Here is a 6,522-nt window from a genome sequence, read left to right on the forward strand (position 1 = left end):
GTCCGGACCCCCCCCCTTCCCGATAGGTCACTGTCCTCCTGCACTTACATAAACAGAATTTTCCAAAAAAAAATAATAAATCAAAAATTCTTTTGTCCTAAATATTTTTATTAATCGATAACTTTTTCACGTTCAGTTTAGTTCAGAACAATAGAACCTCTGGGAGTGGTGGTGGTGGAAGAAAATCGCCAGCAGCTATCCGAAAATATCCGAAAAGGAGACATTATCTTACTCCCCGCAAGGAAATCGCCAGCAGCTCGTAAACAAACATTTATTGTCAACGAAAGATTGATGAGAGTCACCAATGATGAAAATGTCGGAGACAGGAAATTTGTCGGAATGTTTTTGAGGGAAGGTCATACAAAGAGGACAGTTGTGGGGTCAGCCGCCGTCTTTTTAGAAGGTGCCTAAGGCCCCTAGAGTCATGGATAGTGCAGAACTCTTTTCGCACATTCACTTTCTCTATTGCTGCCATTGGTATGGGTTGTTTGCACGAATGTTTTCCTCCAAAGTAAAAGGGAAAAATCAGGAGTAAAACCATAAACTCATAAGAAAAAATTAGCCAACCCCCACTGGGTAAGTTGTATTGCAGTTTTTTAATGTGTTTTCTTTTTCTTTTTTTAGATATAGGAGCAATTTTATGCATTGTTTTCTCATTTATTTAAAATTTTGTTCTGACAAAAACAGCATCGAATATCATTTCATTTTTTAACCAATCAATTCAATTTATCTCACTTATAATTTTCATTCCTAACAATGATGGATTACTTATATCATTGTGTCCCGGAAGCTCGCAACTTTTAGCATTCATCAAATGCCTTTCTACAACCATGAAACTAATGTCTGGAAATTCGATCTGAATATTTATTAATTTTCATCACAAGGTAACAGATTTTTTTTTCTTTCACTCTTTCTGAGCAAAAATGTACCGAAAAAAAACTAGAATTTTTGCGAATGTTTAATCTTTTGCGTATTTATATATGATTTATGAAAAAGGGGAAAAAATATGTATCTGGAGGTAGTAAAAAATAGAAATGAATAAATAAAGGTTAATACTAATGTAACAAAATTGATTTCAATGATATCGAAGTTGAAAAAAAAAACAAAGAAATTGAATTAAAAAAAATTGAATGTGTTTGGTTTTTTAAATTTCAACTTTGGAATGATTAACGCATGTGTGTAAAGATGTATAAGTTTAAAGATACATATATATTTCACAATGAAATTATTTTAAATCTATATTTTAAAGTACTAACTGAATTGTTTTCATGAGGTCAAAAGAAAAAGTTATTAATTAGTTTAACTGAAAATATATATTTTCTTCTATAATCTAGTTCCATTTTTCGAATAAAATACTATATAATATTCGTGCATATGCTTCATTTAACAAATTTTTTGATAACTATTTACTGACTTTTTTGTATTCAAGAATTATTTAATAAGTATCTGTACATTCATAGTTAAAAAGCACAGTAGACTCCAAATGCAAAAATAATAGTAGTTGTTCTTATCCTTATAAATATAATAGCCAATGATCGAGTAACACTCTCGACCTCATCAACAATGAAACTCGCGCCACGCAATGATAATTTGATAACAAGTTTTGGTAATGTTTAAAATGCAGGGAAAGGCTTTATTGTAACAAGGCTGAACTGGATCCAGTAACTTAACTGTTTTACTGGTAAGACTGTCATTTCAGGGGAATGATGAAACGATAAAGTGGTCAACGTTGAACCCTATCTACTGAAGCTTAGGGTTAATCCACTGGAGTTAGGGTTTAAAATGTCAACTATCAAAATGTCACCAAACAGGCAATTGCTTCGTTCAAATGTGGAATCAATTTTCATCCATCATATCTTGACAGGCGATCTTCTAGTTGTTATGTAATTTCAAAATATCAATTTATATCGTATCTAGATTTTTAATTTACAACTTTTCTTAGAGTTTTTACAAGAGATTTGTCCTTTTTTAAAAACATCTCATGACTTAGAGCAAAATGTTTGCTAACTGAGGCTTCAAACTACCTATAAACCTTTTATATTTGTCACCGAAAGATGATTAGCTTTTTACAGTAATATCTAATTTTGGTGCTGCCGCATTATCACAAAATAGGGCAAAGATTACTTCCTAAAGGAACGAAATCGGATCCATATTGTTAGTGAAATAACTAGGTTTAAAGTGTCAAATTTTGTTGTGATGATTCATTATTGTTACTATCGGTCATTTCCCCTACAGTTGTTTAAATTGAAATTTTAAATTTAGAATGGAACATTTTGCACAGAAATTGTTTTGAATCAGCATAAAGAACAGAACTACAGATTTGATTTAGTTTATTTGTTTTCCTGAAGAGGGGTAAAGACATATCTATACATAAAATACTATGTAAATACAATGTGTTCGTAAGTGTATTCATTCAATTTCCAAAGTTCTAAAAGTAATACTTCCTCTTATCACCCTTAAATGACCCTGCATGCGAAACTGCTTAAATAGAAAATGTCCAAGAAAAATGTTTAATATCATTGATAGCCTTAAAAATAGTATTTATAAACAAATTATCATTCAAATTTTCTTCAAAATTTTGACAAAGATATTTTATCGTTTAACTTAATTCATCGTAAATACCATAACTGATCCTTAGATATTTATTTTAGCAATACATAACAAGAAAATACTTATTAACGAGCAACGACACTTCCTATGTATTTTCGTTGTTTGAACAGCTTTAATGTTTTCCTAATAAGCTTTTATATGAAAATATTATTAAAAAGGATGAAGATTAGAAGTATCATTCCATTTCTTATCGTTGAATGAATCCTAAAAATTTAAATGAATTAAGACAGTCGAGCTTCTCTTTAATGAGCCTTGGCGATATTTTCGTCCATAGAAGCATTAAATGCAGTTCAAAATCCAATTCAAAACAGTCAGGAGTGGGGAATTATGGAGCATTTATTGAGTTAGACAGTATTGAGCGTTTTTTTTTTTTTTTTGAAAGCAAATATATTGCAAAGCTTTAACTATCATACTTATATTATATCATTACTTAATTAGGCTAATTATCATACTTATTAATTGTAGTTTTGATTGGAATAGTATTAATTTATACAATTAACAGTTAATGCTTCTGATTTAGCATGCTTCCATTTTTAAAGTTCGTGCAACCTTGGACCCCCCCCTTAACAAAATCCTAGCTACGTGCCTGAAAGGGAAGAAAGCTTCAGAATTTGACTGATATCGTCTGCTTTTTATTGACGAGAGAATTCGTTAACTCACTTCAGAATATTAGTTCTCTCAGCACACATTTATACAGAGACATTTAATCTTTCTGCTGAAGTTTAGAAATATACATCTAATTTATTGGTCCATCTGATTTCACATTACGTATTGGAGTTACAATTTAACTTTTTCATCGTTGCCAAAATCAAAATGAAAAATAGCAATTGTAAAGCCAACTGTTAGTAAATTTATGAAATTAGTTTCAGTGCTGAAATTAAGTAGCCATAGAGCTGTGGATTATGAGCATATGAAACTTTGAAAACTTTGAAAATAAGTCGTTTAAGAGACTCGTTCGATTCAAGTCATCAAATCAAAAGGTTTTTTTTTTCATCCTATGCACTTATTTATAAACGATTTTGTCATATTCTGTTATTTCTTATTGCACTTCAACGAACTCTGTTTCGCTCTCCGAATTTCCCACCTCATGTTTTGATAGAAGGAGTGTTTCGTATAATTAAATGATTAGAAGCACGAAGTGTGGAGGATGCCTCACTAAATAGGGAAAAAATATAGATATACAGAAATCCCGAAAAACATTAATAACACTAAAAATACTGACGCTAGTTGTACGACATTCGTCATAATATTACAAACTCGTCATAATATAGACTGCACATGTAATATAATGCAATTTTTGCATTATACAAAATGCGTTTTGTAATATCCCTATGTCTTCTATCTTTTTCATTCATGGATCATCATTGTTTGTTATTTACTATCTTGCTGATATGTCACTCTTATACATTTATTTCTTTTTCAGACTTTGTTTATTTATTATCCTTATTTATTAATCTGCTATCCCCTTTTTGTTACTCAACTATTTCTTGGTTAAACTCGCTACTTTTGAACTGTGTTTAAAATAATACTTTGGGTTAGCAAGTGAATTTTAGCAAATAATGTACTTAACAGAAACGAAACATATAAATAAGAAAGTAATGCGGAATTTTTGAAGCAAATAGGTTGAGGTCAGGACTTAAAATGCGCTTTTACAACACGGATACACTTTTTCTGCTAATAATAACTAAGTGCCACAGAGAACTAAAATTTTAAAACATGTTAGCTACTGTATTAATTAGTACATAATTAAGCCAAGGCCAGTAACAGAATACATGCTATCTGTTTTTTATTTTATTTTTTACATTTAAAACATTGGTACAGGCGAATTCTTTCTTCTAAAACTAGTTAATTAAATGATAGTTTTTACTTGAAACTCAATTTTAATTAAATTTATTCTACCTTATTTGTTTTACCTTACTCCTGGAATTCATAAATCGAAATTTAATGTGTTTCACTGTGTTTATATTCTTTTGCATATTTCAGTTTTATTTATAAGCAGCATATATTTTCGCGGTTTTTTTTTTTTTTTTTTAAATTCTGAACTTAACATTTATTTGCATGCATCATTAATGTTTTCTTTAAAACCTGTAAGAAAATTAATTTAAGTTCGCTGAAAATAGGACACTCTGCAATGACTGTTGTTGGTTAATCACTAGCATTGAAAATAAATCAACTAAATGTAATTTCCTAAAGAAAAAAAAAGCTCCCATTAAATCACAACTGAGATATATTATTGGCAGAAGCGAATAATGACAAGTCTAATGAAAGAGTCTAACGTTTAATTCTAAAGGAAAGAGAGAGATAGATAGAAAATGTGCGTGGATGTATGGGAACATTATAGGAAATTGAATCTTTTTTTACTTCCCTTGAAACTGCGATAAAATTTCGCCCACACTAATTGAGATACTTCCTTTTTATAAGTAAGGAAGTGTCTTAACGAGTAAATACTACATAAGGATACACAAAGGAAATTTTTTGCATACGACAAACATCCTCACTGCCGGTAAAATCTGAAAAATAAATATTGTACAAACTCTGGTACAAGCAAAAGTGCACGTAAGTGAAAGTATTTCCACTGAACCAAATACCGTGGTTCTTAATAAGTAACAACGCACATTTAGCAAGTTTCTCTTTTTTGTCTGAGGCGACGCCATAAATGATATTAGTGCGTGCCTTATGCTCTACCGATCATACGACAATTATTGTTGGTTCTCACGATCGTTAAAAGTCGGTGAAGCATGGCTCGTTGCCCAACGAAACATAGGAATTGGAAAGTAATGCAGAATTTTCGTAGCAAATCGCTTGAGGTTAGGATTTAAAATGTTATTTTACTGCACAGTTCTTCTTTGTTGTATTTGCATGTAAAGTGTTACGGAAATGTGATATTGAAAACAAATTTCAGAGCTCAAGGTATGATAATCTTGCCGATTTTACTTTTACGTCTTCAGGGAACATGTTCTTGCATGTAAGTATAATTGGTCATCGCTGTAGAATCATAAATTTATTCAAAGGGAAACTTTATTTCGTGAACTTAGTCATTGGGGATATAAATGCATTTCCTATTATTTTTCCATCCGCTATTTTTGATGCCATGCATTAGAAACTTACTATGATCATTAACAGAACTACCTGATCTATTTTTAAAAAGAATTTCATATCTCGAAAAAAAAATTATCCCCGCTTCCAGATACTTGTTTCATAAGGAATTGAGAAAAGAAATTTTTTTAGATTAAAAAACATGTATTGTAAATTTCACATGGCATTCATAAATGAATTACCGAGGAAGTATTTTATGTAAAATCACAGAATAAATGAGACAGAAGAAGGGAAATGCATTTTATTTAGCAACTTATTTTTTTCCACCTCAATATCGTTCGTAACGTGAAATGTTTGTAGTATATCGCAAGATAGGCGCTATTAATAACTCAGAGCTTGAAGAGTATTCAATTTTAAATTATTTTCTAGATATTTACAAGCATTTGGGGAATCATATTTATATGTTCCTGAGGCTTATCTATTTCGTGTATATCCGTCTTCTTCATCAATACAAAAACGCTAAACTCAAGCAGAAAAGTTTCTTCAAGTGAGTGAATGTTCTCTCACTTTTGATAGCTGCTTATAAGCTACTTATTTTGATTATAACCATCCAATGTGTAATAAAAAGTACTTTTGAAACTATGATTTTATTACTTTAAATACATGAGACATTTATTAGACATTTTTTAATCGGCTCTATTTATGAATATACTTTAATCCAATGTTAGAAGCAGCCCCCGCGCGCACACACACACACACAAGAGAACAGAGTTTGACGGAATAATGAACGACGTTATGAATATTATTTCAGTATAACCTATTGTTAAATGGCAAATCATATTATTAATTGAGAAGTTTAAGAAATAAACTTCTAAA

Source organism: Uloborus diversus, chromosome 4 (genome assembly GCF_026930045.1).
Source record: "Uloborus diversus isolate 005 chromosome 4, Udiv.v.3.1, whole genome shotgun sequence".
Taxonomy (NCBI): domain Eukaryota; kingdom Metazoa; phylum Arthropoda; class Arachnida; order Araneae; family Uloboridae; genus Uloborus; species Uloborus diversus.